At 37.3% G+C, this 19636-nt stretch overlaps 1 long non-coding RNA gene across 1 annotated transcript in view; it reads right to left on the bottom strand.

Annotated features, from left to right (window-relative positions):
- Positions 1 to 11826: 11826 nt before the first annotated feature.
- Positions 11827 to 19636, bottom strand: part of LOC140640879 (uncharacterized) — a 30564-nt gene continuing 22754 nt past the window's right edge. Inside the window, exon 4 of the long non-coding RNA XR_012037487.1 lies at positions 11827 to 11935. This is a non-coding gene — a long non-coding RNA (uncharacterized lncRNA). The remainder of the gene's footprint in view (positions 11936 to 19636) is intronic.

The raw sequence follows: 19636 nt of genomic DNA on the forward strand, positions 1-19636 counted from the left end.
AGAAATAGAGACAAGAATTATGTTGGTAATAATTTGGGGGTACAAGCGCAAGGCATGAAAAGTGAGGGAAATTGGCAATAAGGCAAGAGATATAATGTGATATATACAGCAAGTGATGAGACGACCTTGTTCACTGGGCCAAGTACAGGGCTTCTCAGGAAGGAATACACAAAGAATTGAGTTTGGAAAAAAATAAAAAAAAAATAAAAATAAAAAATAAAAAAATAAAAAAATAAAAAAATAAAAAAAAAAAAGAATTGAGTTTGGAGTAATTTGCAGGAGAAAAAAAGGAGACATTTATCTGCATAGCTCATTCTATTTCCCTTTTCCTGTTTTTCGTGATTTTATCCTAAGGGAGTTAAGGATTCTGGAATGCATCATTTGGACTTGCAGCAATGACTCAAGTAATGACGTTCCATACTCTGAGGTGTGGTACTTAATCCAAATCTGAAAATAGCGGGATTACCTGGTACCTGGGACACTGACCAAAGGGAAAGAAAGAAAGCAGTGGTTGTAGGATTCCTACTAAAAAATTATGTTAGAATATATTGGCATAATGCATTCTGGTTTGCCCAGTAATGTGTGTAGCAGTTTAGTAACTGAGCTAGAGTTTTATTTAAAATCAGACTCTTAAATAATAACTCTTAGTATCATTTGCTTACCAGCCTTTAAGAAATATTTTTATTGGCACAAATACTTTCTTAGAGTATCTACAAGATTTCTGGGGTAATTTTACTTAAAACGTGGTCCTGCAGAGAAGTATGAAATACATTTTGGCTAGCACTATATGGCAAATAAAAGGATTTTTTTGAATACTTTTACATAAGAATGCCGAAAATTCTTTTAAAAACAAAACTAATTATTTGCTGGGTAGATACTTCACAGAAGTTTTACACATCAGTGGAGGTAGTGAAGAATGCAGACACTGACCTTGAGGTTTTATTTGATAAGTAAATGACCAAACTCTGGCAGAAAAGGCCACACTAATAATGCATTCAATCTGTCTAACACCTATGTCATTTTAATATCTGTAAGACATCTGGCTAAGCGTAATTTTTGTATATTTTTTTGGTACTTAGTGAGCCAGTTTCACAATTTTATAGATACATTTTTTTGTGATTGCAAAGGAAAGTTGGATTTCAGGATTAGTTTTTCATTGTGCTTCTGTCATATTTAAGATTTTGATCACAGTTCACAAGAGATCTCTGAGAAATAAAATAAATGATGTAATACAATAAGACAACAAATATTTATTTCTTGATTGTAGCATGTAGCAATAATTTTAAGAACAAATCAGAACTTTTGGAAAAATCTGTGAAACAGAGACATGAACTTCTATAAAATAAAATACTATATGGAATTAGAAGTGCTGATAGTACTGTCTCATATACCAGCTGGAAGACTATTTCTGCCAACTGTGGAATTTGCTTAAGAAATGAATAGTTTAAAAAAAAATGAATAGTTATAACTTTAGAAAAAAAACTCAATTCTTTGAATTTAGTGTTCATACTAGGTAGAACAAATATATGAGATTTATTCTATCAGGATACTTTAAAAATTAATCACATGATATTTTGCTTTTGCCAGAATGACAGACTTGCTTGTCTAAGGAAATTCTCACAATGAAACAATGTACATTTAAAGGAGAGGAAAATCTGAAATGTAAAGGAACTGTTAAGAAACGAAGTGGAAAATGTATGTAAACCTAAACCCAGTGTGTGGTGAGTGTATGTGTGTGTGTAGTGTTTTATTAAAGTGTTTTAAGAGTCATGTATTATTCTGGAGGGGGGTTAATTGTTTAATAGATTTTTTTGGTGATGTTCAAGGATAGACGCTAGAAGAAATACAAGATACACATTTCTAAAACAGTAAGGTATATAGTAAGAAGAAAAAACAAAAACAGTAACACATAAGCAGGACAAACAGAAAAAGTTAATAAAGTACAAGTAAGCTTGGAGAGATTAACACCCACAATAAAAATGAATATATTATAAATAAAAGAGTGAAGAGAAATTAGAATTTAGGAATATAATTAGGAATAATAACATTTATATTAGATGACAGTAATAAAAAAACAAAACTTTTAGTACCCAGATGAGTAAGACTTGTCTGAAAATGTAATTTTGAAAGATACTAAAGAGGCTCTAAATAGATATACATTCCATATTTATGGAAAGAAAAGCACAAACTCATAAATAAATTGCCCTTCCCAATTTTTACATATAATATGATTCTAGGGGATCCCTGGGTGGCTCAGCGGTTTAGCGCCTGCCTTTGGCCCGGGGCATGATCCTGGAGACCTGGGATTGAGTCCCGCATCAGGCTCCCTGCATGGAGCCTGCTTCTCCTTCTGCCTATATCTCTCTTCTCTCTCCCTCTCTGTGTCTCGCATGAATAAATAAATAAAATCTTAAAAAAAAAAGATGATTCTATCAGAATTCCAGCAGCTTTTATATGAACTTGTGAATCTTTTAAAAAATTTATATGAAAGTGCAAAGCCAGGGACACCAGGGTGGCTCAGTGGTTGGGGGTCTGCCTTTGGCTCAGGTCGTGATCCTGGGGTCCTGGGATCAAGTTCCTCATTAGGCTCCCTGCGTGGAGCCTGCTTCTCCCTCTGCCTATGTCTCTGCCTCTCTCTCTGTGTCTCTCATGAATAAGTATATGAAATCTTAAAAAAAAAAAAAAAGAACTTGCAAAGCCCAAAGAGTGGCCAAGACCTCTTGAAGGAAGTGACTAATACAAGAAGTGTTGCCCTATGAGTTATCATATCACTCTTAAATTATAATAATGAAGATAACATATTGATTCAGCCTAGGATTATATATTAAATATTTTAATGACTCATGAAATTCTGATGCTAATAATTACAATAGATGTCTAACCAATCAAAATAAAGGTCTGACAAGTCAGAAACAAGTAAAAGTAGACATGCTGTACTGATTCTGGTCAAAAGGATAAAAAAATTGGCAAGAGAACAGAATGGAGAAACTAAAAAAGATTTCATCTTATATGGAGAGTATGTATGGTAGAGGTGTCTTCTCATCACTGAGAAATTAATAACTGGTTAATAAATGAGATGGAGATGAGTATTTTTTGATATTAAGAAAGATGCAGAATTCGGTTTCACCTGATTAAATACATAAAAGACAAAGAAAATAGCTAAACATTTTAAAAGAATATATTTAATAATATTTTTCTGTCATTAAATAGGTAAGACCATAAAAATAAGATAACTTAAATTGACTATATTAAAATTAACAAATTATATTCATCAAAATACATAATTAAATAGTCAAAAGGCAAGTACAGACTTGGAGAACTTATTTTCAAAACATAGAACTTATGAAGGATTACTGTCCAGAATATATGATGAGGGCAATAAGACAATTGTGTTCGGAAAATGGATGTAAACGTGGATAGATGAATGGTAAATAAACATTTTTTTTAAGATGTATTTATTTATTTTAGGGGGGAGGGGCAGAAAAAGAGGGAGAGACAGAATCTGAAGCAGACTCTGCACTAAGCATGGAGCTGATGGAGGGCTTGATTTCACAACCCTGAGACCATGACCTAAGCAGAAACCAAGAGTGGGATGCTTAACAAAGTAAGCCACCCAGGTGCCCCAAATGGTGAATAAACATTGTAAAATTGTTCTAAACTTTGTTGGAAGTTTGGGAGATGCAAACTAATATCTACCAAATGGAGAGTAACAGTGGTAGAGAATATACCCGTAAATGGAAATTCCTATATCCTGTTGCAGAGCTAATTGATAAGACCACGATGGGAGAAATTTTAACATTATTGTGTCTTTGAATGTTTATATTACTTAAAGTCAGCAATTCTACTCTTAGGTGTAAGCCATAAAGAAGCGGAACCACTAAACCTATACAAGAATATAGCACTACTTATACTAGTAGCAAACCACAAACATCCTAAATGCGCATTGGTGGGAGAATTGATAAAAACACTGTAGTATAGGTACATAATGGAATACTATATAAAGAAGGGCTACAGGAAATTACATACAAATTTAATTTGGCACTAAAAAAGCAAGTCCCTGGGGTACCTGGGTGGCTCATTTGGTTGACCATCTGACTCTTGGTTTTGGCTCAGGCTGTGATCTCAAGATAATGAGATTGAGCACTGCATCTGACACCATACTCAGTGTGGAGTCTGCTTGAGATTCTCTCTCTCCTGCTTCTTTGCCCCTCCCCTCATTCACATGTTAAATCAATCAATCGCCTTTAAAAAAAAAAAAGAAAAGAAAAAAACCCAAATCCTTAAGGAGATTCCACACATAAAAATAAATATCAGGAACAAACAAAACCAATCAACATATTTTTTTTTGGAATACATATAAGTGTGATAAAACTTTGTTGAGAAAAGCAAGAGATTAATAAATGTGGGATGTTAAGTGGATGGAGGAAGGAGATGAACTAGAAGAGGAGTACAGATAGATGCAAAGTGCTGGTCATATTCTTAGGCCTTAATTTGTTTAGTGGCATATGGATGTCCTTTTTATTTTATGCTTTCTAACATGTGTTACATATATTTTTTATTTTCTGAAGTGTCACATTCTTTACATAGTAAAAGAGGAAGTAAAATTACATGTGTAGATTTCATTGTATTTCAAATTCTAGATACAAAAATATTAAGTATATGAGTATCATTAATTGAGATCACACTAATTCACTACTTATGATAGTATAAGTTTAAGCATACCAAATTTCACATTTATACTTTAAGTTGTGAAATTACATGTTTAACTATAGCACAATATATGGCAGATGGAGGTATTAAAAGTCTAACAGTGAACTGTTTCAGGAACTTTAGTAGAGTTATTTCCAAGTTTAATGATGCTATGAACTTAGACAAATTTAATTAAAGATATCCTCAGAAGTAATCAAGACCCTGTGCTGGTAAAAGGGTGGTAATAACTTGGGTATTGAAAGAGTAGCTTGAGAGGAGCCTGAGGGCTCAGTCAGTTAAGCGTCTGAATCTTGATGTTGGCTCCTGTCATGAGCTCAGGATTGTGATATCAAGCCCTGTGTGGGGATCTGTGCTAAGACTGGAGCCTGCTTAAGATTCTCTCTCCCTCTCCCTCTGCCCCTCCTTCCCCTCTCTATTCCTCTCTCATTTTCTCTCTCTCCCCCCAAAAAAGAGCATCTTGAAAATATCAAGCACCTAGTGGGCACACACCAGGAAGAGAAGATAGTGAGAGAGTATCCCACATATGCCATCTGTCAGGATGGATCCCAAGCTGTGGCAGAGGATCCAGTAGATATCACTGTCAAAGAATCTATGATGCCTACTAGCCAAAAGGAAGGAATACAACTTCCTGTGTCAAAGGGAATATTTACGAACATGGGGACTGTCAGTGCAGGACTCATCAAAAGGAGCTGGATGATTAAATGACTTCTCTTGGGAAAAACATACAAAAAGATTCACAGTGAGTGTCCCTACTCATTTTCTCAAACTTCTAATCTGATCCTTTCAATTAACCATAATGATTTACCAAGGCCTTCTTTCTTAATTTAAACTTCAAAATTTAGTCATATTATTTTCCTATAACAGTTCTATTAATGGCTTTTTTTTTTTTTTTTTTTAGACTTTGCAGCCTGAGGAACCATGTGATTTTTGGCAAATACTTTATTTACACAGGCAGAAATTGATACAGTTTCCTAAAAGCATGGGATGCTCCTCTTCTCATTTTGCACATGCTATGCTGATGTTCCTACCAGTTATTGTCTCCTCTCAGGAAGCAGTGATTGATATATTAGAAAATAGCTTTGACAATAGCCTACAGCAGAGCATGTGAAATTGAATTGCTTCTGTAATTTTCTTTTCTTATTCCTTTATTATGTGGTATCCAGGAGATGGTGAGGGTAGAAACACTACCAATTTCTGCTCTTCAGATTAATGAAAATTAAAGTGAGTCAGTTGTAAAAAGTCAAAATTAAAGTATCTCCACGGTTTAGGCTAATGTGAAAATGATAAAACATTTTAAGCCTTAATATAAAAATAAAATAAATGATACATATATCTGTATTGTATTCTAACTATATGTATCCCCCCACAAGCATATTTGCAAAAACATGTTTCTGTTTCACAAGAAGACATATGTATCAGTATCAGAACATACATAAATATCAGATTTAGTGTACTCTGATTTGATATACAAAATTATAAAGACAAATGAAAAGTTATTTAGCCAAGCTAAAACTATTTTTCTAAAACTTATGGTTTTGAATGAGGGTTGGCCACAGGTGAAATTGTAAGATTTGAAAGGTGGAAGTATATAGAAGCCATTAGCTTCTAAGGTCATTGTATGGTACTGGGTATCACCATCCATAGCCAGCACACATTGCTGTTGATCTACTGGCTTATTTTGTTGGGATGGGGCAGCAACCACTGAAGCTGATAACCTTGAACCCTAAATCTTGCCAAATTTTCTTTGCTAAGTGGACATAATTTTTCCTCCTCTCCAGAGGACATTAAGATTCCCTTACCTCCTTCCATAATGGTTGTTCCCTTCCAAGAGACCTCTGATCTCCTAAGAACTTAGCTCCAGTACTTCTGTTCCTCCTAAACCCGTACCAGGCTAACCTCAGAGGTCCCCAGGGGATAAGAGAACAAGTACAATCTCTGAAGAGTCTCAACCACATTGGAACTTCCAAGATTTTGCCATTTCATATTGCTACAAATTAGGGAACAAATGTGGGAGTGGATCACAAGAAATACTGAATCAGGGTTATAGAAATATAAAGTTGGACTGAACTGAATTTGTAAACATGGATGCACTAAACAGATTCTGGATTTAATGTGTCAGTTTCCAAAGCTTGGAGTGGCTCTGGCATTTTCCTTAACTGGTTGACTGAAGAAAACTTGGATCCACAGTTGTCCCAAACTGAAAAAAGTTGAATTGTCACATGTTATTTGGTATAACATAGAGGAAGGTATCTCAAGGGTTAAGAATATTAGAATTCTAAAGTAGATTTATCATTTGAGTTATGTATACAACTTCTAGCTATTTCTTGCAGAAGGGTCAGAGAGCAATGTGTTCACCACAGTTGTGAGAAATTAACCTTAGTATCCCTGAAGGACTGGCTCTGTCATAGCTTTTGTTAGTCAAGAAATGACATTGGACACTGCTGTCATCAAATGTAAGGCATGATTTCAGTGGGATGATAGGATCACATAGTGTTAGAAGCCAAGTGGTGGCAGGAAGTGCCAGAAGCAAGTTGGGTACAGTTACTATAACAGGCAACAGAGGAGGAGTAAGTTGCACGGCTTGATCCACAGAGATTGTTGATGGTGGCTGATTGATTAAGCTGCCCCTAGAACTGAAATATATGAGGCAAATTACTGAAGTATTACTTGATTTGAATAACCAGTCTCTCATTTGGTCAACAGAAGTCTAAATTAAATCCCTTCAGACACTCCCCAAACTTAGACTAATTCAGCCACTCAGAGTCTGGGTTCTCTTGAAAAAGAATCCTGCTATATTGCCAAAAATGTATGCTATTAACACTTATGTTGTTAAAATACAGGATCTGACCTTGCCCTTGGATAACTCAGCCTCAGCAGCCTTGCCCTAATCTGTGTTGGATACTCAATGTCTTTATTTAAAATGTTGATATTTTGTTAACAGATTTTTGGCACTAATTTTGTCTTTTATAGTATTATATTAAAACACCATCGATCTTGATTTCTAAGTTTATTGGCACCTTATGAAATTCTGGGTTAGGAACTAGTTCGTAGGGCCTCGTGTCTCAAGTCCTGGCCCTCTATGCAGCTCCTGCCACATCTCCTCCAGATTCTCTGCTTCTGGGACAGGCACATATGCCATTCTGTAATGCAGAGTACCCTCTTCTGAAGATCTCCAATGTGGTTGAGGTCATTGGTGAGAGATAGATAGTGTTAAATTTTGACCTTGTGATTCCAGTTTGTTGCTGTGGGTTCTAAGCCTTAGTTTATCCTTCCTCTCCCCTACTTGCCACTGTATTTTCTTGCTGACCTCAAAGAAATTCAGACCTACCACTTAAGCATCTCTGAGTCAGAGAAGCAACAGCTTTTCATAGATTTCTTCTCCAGCTCCCACAGTTGTGCAAGATCTAATTCTCACAGCAGCCCTCATCCTGTATTGCTCACAGCAGTTTTTCTCTGTTTGAACCCTAACTAATGGACCCACACCCCCAGAATGCCTTGTTACATTTCCTTGAGACTTTTTTCCCTTGGAGGTTCTTCAGTACTTCCTGAATGCTGAATATTTTGGTTCCAACTGGATAGTTTTCCAGAATTATACAGAAGTGTTTGAACTTAAGCCTTGTGTACCACTGGAGTTCTTTGCCAGCAGAATTCTCAGCTTCTATTTACATAAGCATCTGGCACATCCTCTATGGCTATTTACCAGATGTGACCAGACGTATCTAGCTCTTTCTCAAGCTGTAAACCAAGATGTTTTACAACTCTTTGAAATATCATTCCAGTTAATATATAACCTAAGATATGTCCTCCAAAGATACTCCAATAGTATACATACTTTTCCATATATTTTCCCCCAAGGCACTTAACATTGCTTGTGAATGTTTGCTTAGAATCATACTTCTCATGCAAGCATTGTTTGTTTGTTTGTTTATTTGTTTGTTTTTCTGGGTGAAAGGTGTCTTCCTCAAAAACATGCTTTTCTAGACTTACCATTTGTTTTTGTTTTTTTTTAAAGATTTTATTTATTCATGAAAGACACAGAGAGAGGCAGAGACACAGGCAGAGGCAGAAGCAGGCTCCATGCAGGGAGCCCGATGTGGGATTTGATCCCAGGACCCCAGGATCAACACCCTGAGCTGAAGGCATACACTCAACTGCTGAGCCACCCAGGCGTCCCTAGACTTACATTTGTATTAATATCCAAGGGCTGCCATAACAAAGTATTACGAAATGAGTGGCTAAAAACAAAAGAAATTTATTGTCTCACAGACTGGAAGTCCAAAATCAAGCCGTCAGGACGGCCCTGCTCCTCCTAAAATTTGTAGGGGAATATTTTCTTTCCTCTTCCTAGCTTCTGGTGTTTTACTAGCAAACATTCATGTTCCTTAGCTTATAACTGCATAGTGCCAATTTTTCCCTTTGTCATCATGTGGCATTCTTCCTCTGTATGTCTTCATAAAGATGTCTTCTCACAAGGACACCAGTCATCCTGGAGCAGGGATCTACTCCATTATGATATCATGTGAACTAATTACATCTACCACAACTCAATTTCCAAATATGATCGTATCCTCTTTTGGAGGGGGGGAAGGACTTGAACATTTTATTTTGGAGGGGGACAGAGTTCAACTCCTGACACCATTGCCTACCTCCTCTGGTGTTACCTTTCCAGTGTTCTTAAAACATGATGCTAAATACTAAATAAAATACTCTGAATAAGTTTTGATCAGAGCAGGATATATTGGGATTATTACTTTATTCTGCTATTCATTTTGTTGTTTCACTTAATTCAACAAATATCCATTGAGCTTCTTTCCATGCCTGACATCTTGCTTGTGCTAGGATACATCAGAGCAAAAAAGAGACAAAGATGATATGTTCGTAAAGTCTACCTTCTAATGAGGGGAGGTAGATCATAAGCACACAAACTTATGTTAGTTCAATTATTTCTAAGTGCTATGAAGAAGAATTAGTAGGCAATTGAAAAGAAGTGATAGTGAGTGTTATTTGATAAAGAATTGTGTTTGAGGGAACCTGTAAAAAGGCTCTGGGGTGGGATCATACCATGTATGGGGAATTTAGGGCATAGCAGGGAGACCAGGGTGGTGTGAGGGCCAGGGAGAGTGATGTGAAAGGAGGGCAGGAAAGTAATCGCCACCTTAGAGACAGAACTGTGAATTTTATCTTAGAGGTAAATTTAGTTGAAGGATTTTAAGCATCTGAGTCACATGATAGGATGTAATTTTAAAGAATTCTTCTGGCTTCTGTGTTGAGAATAGGCTGCTGTAGAATAGAGAAAGCTGAATACCTCTTTAGAAGTCATTTATAGTAAAAAAAAAAAAAAGAAGTCATTTATAGTAATGCAGGTGATGTATAGTGGTAACATGGCTACTGGGATAGTCATAGTGGTGATAAGTTGTCAGATGTGGAAGGTATTTTGAAGACATGGGCTGATGAAGAGTAAGTAATGGGAAAAGAGGAGTATTAGGCAAATCTAATACTTAGAGATTTAGAAGGAAAAGGGTATTCCATAAAGGATATTAAGAAGAAATGCCCTGGGAGGCAGAAGAAGAACAAAGAGTGAAGTCCAAAAGCCAAATAAAGAAAGTGTCTTCAGGAGGAAGATGTGATCAAATGTGCAGATGCTACTGATAGGTCAGGTAAGATGAGGACAGAAAATTGACCATTGGAGGTCATTAGTGGTGTGGTATCAAAAGCCACAGTGGAAGTTCAAGAGAAAATGTGAGCTGAGGTAAAATGTTGAGTGAAGGCAACTCTTAATCACGGTCACTATTGCAAACCAAATTATTATTGAAACACGTACTCAACAGTTTCATTTCCACAAGTTAACTTCTTTCAGATTGTCTGACCAGCTGTTTCGGAAGCTTTCCAGATGGCTAATGGGCATGTTCCCAGGAGCAATTACCTAAATGGTCGTCCACTCAGGCTCCTTATCTGGTCTCTGCTGATTAGTTATAAATACTAGTTTTCACAAAAACTAGCTGAAATACAATTATTTTCCTAGAATTTTTTATGCAAATTTTCCTAAAAAACTAGAAAACTAGATTCAGTTTAGTTTTTACTTGCAAGATGACTTCATAAGTGGTATTATGTACTTCCTTCAAGAGTTGTATGCTGTTTGGTTATTTCTTCCTAATTATAGCAGAAAAAATGTTGGATTTGAGTTGTCACTATGTTTTAATTCCATGTAGATATATCCAAGGTTTCTTTAAAGCCAAAATTTATACACACATCTACTAAATTTTTTCTTAGTTCTGGTCTGTCACTCTAGTGAGTTGAAACATGTACATCAAAAGCCATATTTCTCTATTGTGCCCTGAAGTTTCAGGAGAAATTTTTGCAGATGTTTTGATAAATCAAAATCAAACATTTCAAGATATTTTCCCTAATTTAGATTCCTTAGCCACAGTTAATCCATTGATAGCTCAGTGATCAATAAATACATCCTTTACAAAAATATTTAGAACCAGTCTATTTAATATTTGGTTCTAAGGACACCTGGTTGGTTCAGCGGTTGAGTGTCTGCCTTTGGCTCTGGCGTGATCCTGGGATCCTGGTATCAAGTCCCACATTGGGCTCCCTGGATGGAGCCTGCTTCTCCCTCTGCCTGTGTCTCTGCCTCTCTCTCTCTCTCTCTCTCTCTCTCATGAATAAATAAATCTTAAAAAAATTTTTTTGGTTCTAGAGTTCTCTCACGGATCAGTAATTAACACATTGATCCAAAGTTTAATGAAACCACTTTTTAATCCTACTTTAGAAACTTCTGACCAGTTTTATGGAGCTTCCTTTATCTTTATAAAACTTAAAAAAAAATAGCTAATGATTTGTAATTATATATGCATATCTTTCCGGTACTCTGAAATATGATTTTGGGGGAAGTTCATTTCTAACTTATAGCTTCATGTTTCCTGACCTCTGATTTGCTCTGTATGATGTGTTCTTTAGCCTTTCCACTTTGAATATGATTCTTCTTGTAGGAAAAAGAAGTAAACAAAGTAGGGACTAAGGAGTACTCCTCGTCCATCTACACAAGGTCTAAGGGAATTCCAAGGGAATGATCTTTTGCATTTGCATTTATTTATAGCCCACTTTGTTCACCTCCTATCTCCATTCTCTCTCACTCAATATAAGCATTATGACCGCAGGAATTTTGCTTCATACTTTGCTGGACTCACAGCACCTGTATCAGTCCAAACACCAGCAGGAGCTGAAAAAATATTTGTTTAGCAAGTGAACTGTTTTAGACAGCCATGCTTTTAAAAAAGCATATATACAACTTTACACTAAACTCTCCCATTTCCTCTTTGTTGAGAAGAAATATTGGAATCTTTGTGCTTGTACTTCTGATAGTTTCATGTCATAACCTTTAAATACAAGTCTTCTCTTAATAACATATTTTAACTTTAAAAATTATGTAATCTTAACACAGCAACACCTTTTAGACCATTAAATAATTTTCGTAGTTTATTCTCAGTTAGTTTCAATCTATCTTAGTAGACGATATGTGTAGAGTCTTTGGTCAAAGTTCTCCAGGGATTGTCAGTTTGACTTCTAACTCAGATAATAAATCATTTGGGCTGCTTGTCTTGTCACATACTCTCTGACAACTTACTGTGAGCCCGTTATTCAGCATTTTACTTGTGTTGGAAATATATTCATTGACTAAGACTTCCTAGCAAAAGAAAGTTCTATTTTACTCTTCAGTTGTAGCAGTGCTTTTCCCTTATGTCCATTTCTTTGCACATAGAAACAGGGGTAAGAATAGTATTTATTTAAGTCCTTATTTCATGGTTTGTTTCTTTACCCACATTCACACGGTCGAAACATGCTTTTTTTTTTTTTTTTGTAAATGTTATTCTCCACAAATAAGAACTATCTTAGTGTTGAGTAGCTGTTACTGATTTAATACTACAGGAATCTCTTGGTTGAATTAATAAGGAGAAAAAAAAAAGTCCCTGCAAGGATATATAAGAAACTTCAGAGACAATGGTTGATCAGTCAGCTGGAAATCAGTCAGCTGGAAAACATAGCCGAGAGAGACACTTTTTGCTATATACTTTTCTGTGCCTTTTAAAGAATTTTGTAAAAATATTACATATTCAAAAATTAAAAAGAAAAAGAAACCAAGAAATGGAATAGTTTAGAATGTCTTTGTCCAAGCACTTAAAAGGACATAACAATAAAAGAGCTAGGTTAGAAATACTGAGAGACTTGAGAGTCTTGTTAGCTGATAGAGGATAAATTTGAAGGTAAATCAACCATACATGGACTCAGGTTTAAAAAACACTCTCCACATTTTCAATATAAGAAACATTGTCTTTACCTCTGTAGCATAGAACCAATTATTTTCAAGTTCTGTGAGTTGTTTTTTTTTTTTTTTTTTTTTCCAGAGTATCCCTTGTGTTGAGCTCTTCCTCTTTGGTTCCCAGGATATCATCCCAGACATCCTCAGCATTTCCTCACACCTGCAGGGACCTTCCCTGCTCCCAGCTTTCATGCCCTTACCCACCATTCTCCACCTTACTTTTAGTCCGGGCACTCTTATCATGATTTCGTTCTGTCACCAGCTGATCAAACAGTATGGTGGTTCTTTGCTTCCTTCTACAAGAAACCAAACTCTAATTTATCTAAGCCATGCTTTGTCAACCTTAGCTCAATGGACATGTTAGACTGGATAATTCTTGGTTGTAGCAGCCTATCTTGTGCATTGTAGGGTGGTTAGCAGCAAAACTACCTTCTCTACCCACTACCCTCTCTACCCTCTACCCTGGTAGTACTGTCCAGTTATAACAGCCAAAAAAAGTCTCCAAACATTGCAAAATGTCCCTTGAGAAGCAAAATCATCCCTGGTTGAAAACCACTAATCTAAACACTATCCTGTCTATTAAACTCTCCCTGGCTTGTCTCTTTGCTTTTCTTTCTTTTTCCTTTTTCTTTTTTTTTAATAGAGAAAACAAGTAGGTATGCGAGCGGTGGAGAGGGAAGGTAGAGGGAGAAGGGGAGAGAGAATTCTAAGTAGGTTTCACGCTTAGTGTGTAGCCGGAGGCAGGGTTCAGGCTCATGACCCTGAGATCATGACCTGAGCTGAAATCAAGAGCTGAACATTTAACCACTGACCCACCCAGGTGCTCCTCTCTTTGCTTTTCTATCATTATGCTGTGTTCATTCTAAACTTGGTTTAAATGGTTCCTTTCTTCGCTTTGCCAAATTCTTTTCTCTTCCTTCCACATAGTTATAAATGCTATTCACCTTTTATTTTCTTCTGATTAAATGGTAGTACTGATTTCCTAAAAATATTTTATGGCCCTTACATATGAATTCAGTTCTTTCAGCAGCAGCAATGTATTAATGCATTTTAAAATAGTCCATTTTGCTTCACCAACTTCAACCTGTTTCTTTAGTTAATAATTCAAGCCAATGACTCAGTTTCTACCGTTATGCTTACTTTTTAAAAATACTTTTTTCTTTGCCAGTGATTCTTAAATACATCAGTGAAATCTTTTGTTGGTTATCTGAATCACTTCAGAGCAATCAAAATGATTATTCACCAAAATATTTCTGACTGCTTTTATATATTATCCTACCTGCATTATAGTTTTTTGAAATTCGAATCAAGAGTCAGCTATAATTCTCTAGACTTTTCTCTAAAATTATTTCATATAGTTACAGTAGGATTCATGATATAGATTAAAATTTGATAGATGGATTAAAAATCCTGTATAACAGATACTTTCTCCTGGGATATAATTTTCATCTATGTTTAATTACTTACCTTTCTTATGGCTTTTTTCCTCTCCATTTTCAAATAAGTCCTAAGCAAACAATCAAAGTAAAATTCCTCTTGTCCCACCTTTTATCACCTCACCTGCCCTGCACCATCAACCTTAATTAAAAGGCAGTGTACTCTACATTACAAAATGCCTAGCCTAACATTCCCCACTTGCCATCAAAGCAGCACATCATACTGAAACTAATTTTACCATGCTAGCAAAGACCTCCTAATTGATAAATCTAGTGGTTTAAGATAAATTCTTCAAAAGAAGTTACATAATGAGGTATATGAATCACTACCCTTTTTTTTTTCTTTTCTAACTGTATCAAATGTTGTTTTGCCTCCACTTGGCCAAGTTTGACAGAATATCTCATCTTGGCAATTATTTTAGGAACTTATCCTCCTCTTTTTCAACAGAACAGAATCCTGGAGCTGAAACAATTCAACAAGCTTAGAAAAGAGTCTTAGTTCTTCCACTGTGATTGACAGTTGTCATTAGTTATGCTATTTCTCATATTAAATATCTAATATTTCAGAGATAGAACTTCAAATCTCATATTCAGTTGATAAGAATCTGTCTCTGAACCATTACTGCTTTCTAGCCCCACTGTTGTTTTCCTAATGTAGGCCTTTTTCATTTCTTACAATATCAGAGTCTTTCTGCTAATATATTTGTACCTATTCTCTCTAAGCTATATTCTCTCTCATATAAAGTTACACTTAAAAAAATAAAAATTTGTTAGGGCAGGGCAAGATGGTGGAAGAGTAGGGTCCCCAAGTCACCTATCCCCACCAACTTACCTAGATGACTTTCAAATCATTCTGAAAAACCTACGAATTCCGCCTGAGATTTAAAGAGAGAACAGCTGGAATGCTACAGAGAAAAGAGTGCACTTCTAACAAGGTAGGAAAACGGAAATAAATAAATAAATCCAAGGGGGTACGGGGAAAGCCCCCAGGACAGGAAAGCCCAGTCCCAGAGAAGCAAGAACTTTAAAAATCCACACCATAGGGATCCCTAGGTGGCGCAGCGTTTAGCGCCTGCCTTTGGCCCAGGGCGCGATCCTGAAGACCCAGGATCGAATCCCACGTCTGGCTCCCGGTGCATGGAGCCTGCTTCTCCCTCTGCCTGTCTCTGCCTCTCTCTCTCTCTCTTTCTCTCTGTGACTATCATAAATAAATAAAAATTAAAAAAAAATCCACACCATATTCTTCCCGGAGGAAAAGGTGCTCGCAGGGAACTCTGGCAGGATCCCAGGAGGGCCAGTGGAGCCTCCAGGTTCTAGGGGTCACTAACAGAGGAAGTGTGTCCCTGGGGAGAGTGTGCCACACCCCCGCGGGCCGAGCTCGGTAAAGGGCTGGAGCACGTGCCCAGGGGATCCTGGGGGGAAGCTCAGGCGGCGGCTCCGAGTGGAGGGGGCTGCTCCTGGAAGGGCCATTCCAGCGGCACAGGCCCCGGAGTCCAGGATGCCGGGGGACACAGCCCAGGATCCTGTGCTCTCCCTGGACAGGCGGAGCCCGGAAGGGCACAGGACAGCGAGGACCCTCCTGCCACCTGGCGCCCCCAAGCTGTGCAGATCGGCGCCCCCGCTGCCAGAGAATTGAGGCCAGTGTGCACCGGGAGCTGTTGTAGTTACTGAGGAAGATGACGCCAGAGCTGGAGAGCTGGCCGTAGCCAGGGGTATTGTTCCTCCTGCTGTCACCCTGTGCCTGGGATGGACAGGGGCCACCAGGGAACAGAGGCCTCACGGGGTAAACAGCTCCCACTGAACCGTGCACTGGCATAGGTGCACAACCTGAGAATCAGCAGAGCAGGCCCCTCCCCCAGAAGACCAGCTGGAAGGACATGGAAAGAGCAAGTTCTTGACCGAGCAGTGCTGGAAAGCTCCAGGAGAAGTCAAGGGATTTACAATATATAAAAACAGAGGATACCCCACCTTGTTTTTCTGTTGTTTGTTTTTCCTTTTTTTTTCTCTCTCTCTCTTGTTTCCTTCCTTTTCCAGTACAACTCATTTTAGCCATTCTGCAATGAGCAAAATGACTAGAAAGAAGAACTCCCCACAAAAGAAAGAATCAGAAATAGTACTCTCTCCCACAGAGTTACAGAATTTGGATTACAATTCAATGTCAGAAAACCAATTCAGAAGCACAAGCCTAAAGCTACTGGTGGCTCTGGATAAAAGCATAAAGGATTCAAGAGAGTTCATGACTGCAGAATTTAGATATCAGGCCGAAATTAAAAATCAACCAAATGAGATGCAATCCAAACTGGAGGTTCTAACGACAAGGGTTAATGAGGTAGAAGAAAGAGTGAGTGACATAGAAGACAAGTTGATGGCAAGGAAGGAAGCTGAGGAAAAAAGAGAAAAACATTAAAAGACCATGAGGAAAGGTTAATGGAAATAAATGACAGCCTCAGAAGGAAAAAATCTATGTCTAATTGGGGTTCCAGAGGATGCCAAGAGGACAGAGGATCAGAAAGTGTATTTGAACAAATCATAGTTGAGAACTTCCCTAACTTGGGGAGGGAAACAGGCATTCGGATCCAGGAGATAGAAAAGCCCCCCCTCCAAAAAAAATCAATAAAAAACAATCAACACTTCAACATTTAATAGTGAAACTTGCAAATTCCAAAGATAAAGAGAAAACCCCTAAAGCAGCAAGAGACAAGAGATCCCTAACTTATATGGGGAGAAATATTAGATTAACAGCAGACCTCTCCACAAAGACCTGGCAGGCCAGAAAGGGCTGGCAGGATATATTCAGGATACTAAATGAGAAGAACATGGAGCCAAGAATCCAGCAAGGCTCTCATTCAGAATAGAAGGAGAGATAAAGAGCAGACAGGCAGAAACTGAAAGAATATGTGACCACCAAACCAGCTTTGCAAGAAATATTAAGGGGGTCTCTGTAAAAGAAGAGGAAGTCCAAATAAATAATCCACAAAAACAGGGACTGAATAGGTATTATGATGACACTAAATACATATCTTTTCAATAGTAACTCTGAATATGAATGGGCTTAATGATCCCATCAAAAGACGCAGGGTTTCAGATGGGATAAAAAAAGCAAGACCCATCTATTTGCTGTCTACAAGAGACTCATTTTAGACCTAAAGACACCTACAGCCTGAAAATGAAAGGTTGGAGAACAATTTACCATTCAAATGGTCCTCAAAAGAAAGCTGGGGTAGCAATCCTCATATCAGATAAATTGAAGTTTACCCCAAAAACTGTAGAAAGAGAAGAAGAGGGACACTATATCATACTTAAAGGATCTATCCAACAAGAGGACCTAACAATCATGAATATTTATGCCCCGAATGTGGGAGCTGCCAAGTATATCAATCAATTAATAACCAAAGTAAAGACATACTTAGACAATAATACACTAATACTGGGAGACTTCAACATGGTGCTTTCTGCTGTAAATGACAGATATCTTAAGCATGACATCTCCAAAGAAACAAGAGCTTTAAATGATACACTGGATCAGATGGGTTCACAGATATTTACAGAACTTTACATCCAAATGCAACTGAATACACATTCTTCTCAAGTGCACATGGAACTTTCTCCAAAATAGACCACATACTGGGTCACAAATCAGGTCTTAACCAATACCAAAAGACTGGGATTGTCCAGAACAATTTTCAGAACATAATGCTTTGAAACTAGAACTCAATCACAAGAAGAAATTTGGAAGAAATTCAAACATGTGGAGGTTAAAGAGCATCCTGCTAAAAGATGAAAGGGTCAACCAGGAAATTAGAGAGGAATTTAAAAGCTTCATGGAAACTAATGAGAATGAAGATACAACCGTTCAAAATCTTTGGAATACAGCAAAACAGTCCCGAGAGGGAAATACATCACAATACAAGCATTCCTCAAAAACTGGAAAAAATTCAAATATACAAGCTAACATTGCACCTAAAGGAACTGGAGAAAGAACAGCAAACAAAGTCTACACCCAGCAGAACAAGAGAGTTAATAAAGATTCAAGAAGAACTCAATGAAATAGAGACCAGAAAAACTGTGGAACAGATTAACAAAACCAGGAGTTGTTTCTTTGAAAGAATTAATGAGAAAGATAAACCATTAGTCAGCCTTATTAGAAAAAAGACTCTAATTAATAAAATCACGAATGAAAAAGGAGAGATCACAACCAATACGAAGGAAATACAAATGATTTTAAAAATATATTATGAGCAGCTATATGCCAATAAATTAGGCAATCTAAAAGAAATGGATGCATTTCTGGAAAACCACAAACTACCAAAACTGGAACAGGAAGAAATAGAAAAACTGAACAGGCCAATAACCAGAGAGGAAATTGAAGCAGTCATCAAAAACCTCCCAAGACACAAAAGTCCAGGGCAGATGGCTTCCCAGGGGAATTCTATCAAACGTTTGAAGAAGAAATAATACCTATTCTACTAAAGCCGTCTGAAAGATAGAAAGGGATGGAATACTTCCAAACTCATTCTATGAGGCCAGCATCACCTTAATTCCAAAACCAGACAAAGACCCCACCAAAAAGGAGAATTATAGATCAATATCCCTGATGAATATAGATGCAAAAATTCTCAACAAGATACTAGCCAATAGGATCCAACAATACATTAAGAAGATTATTCACCATGACCAAGTGGGTTGTATCCCTGGGATGCAAGGCTGGTTCAACACTCGTAAAGCAATCAATGTGTTAGATCATATCAACAAGAGAAAAGACAAGAACTATATGATCCTCTCAACAGATGCAGAGAAAGCATTTGACAAAATACAGCATCCATTCCTGATCAAAACTCTTCAGAGTATAGGGATAGAGGGAACATTCCTCAGCATCTTAAAAGCCCTCTGTGAAAAGCCCACAGAAAATATCATTCTTACTGGGGAAACACTGGGAGCCTTTCCCCTAAGATCAGGAACATGACAGGGAGGTCCACTCTCACCACTGCTATTCAACATAGTACTAGAAGTCCTGGCCTCAGCAATCAGGCAACAAAAGGAAATAAAAGGCCCTCAAATTGGCAAAGAAGAAGCCAAACTCTCCCTCTTCACAGATGACATGATACTGTACATAGAAAAGCCAAAGGACTCCACCCCAAGATTGCTAGAACTCATACAGCAATTTGGC

The sequence above is a fragment of the Canis lupus genome, chromosome 10 (assembly GCF_048164855.1).
Source record: "Canis lupus baileyi chromosome 10, mCanLup2.hap1, whole genome shotgun sequence".
In the NCBI taxonomy this organism is placed as follows: Eukaryota; Metazoa; Chordata; class Mammalia; order Carnivora; family Canidae; genus Canis; species Canis lupus.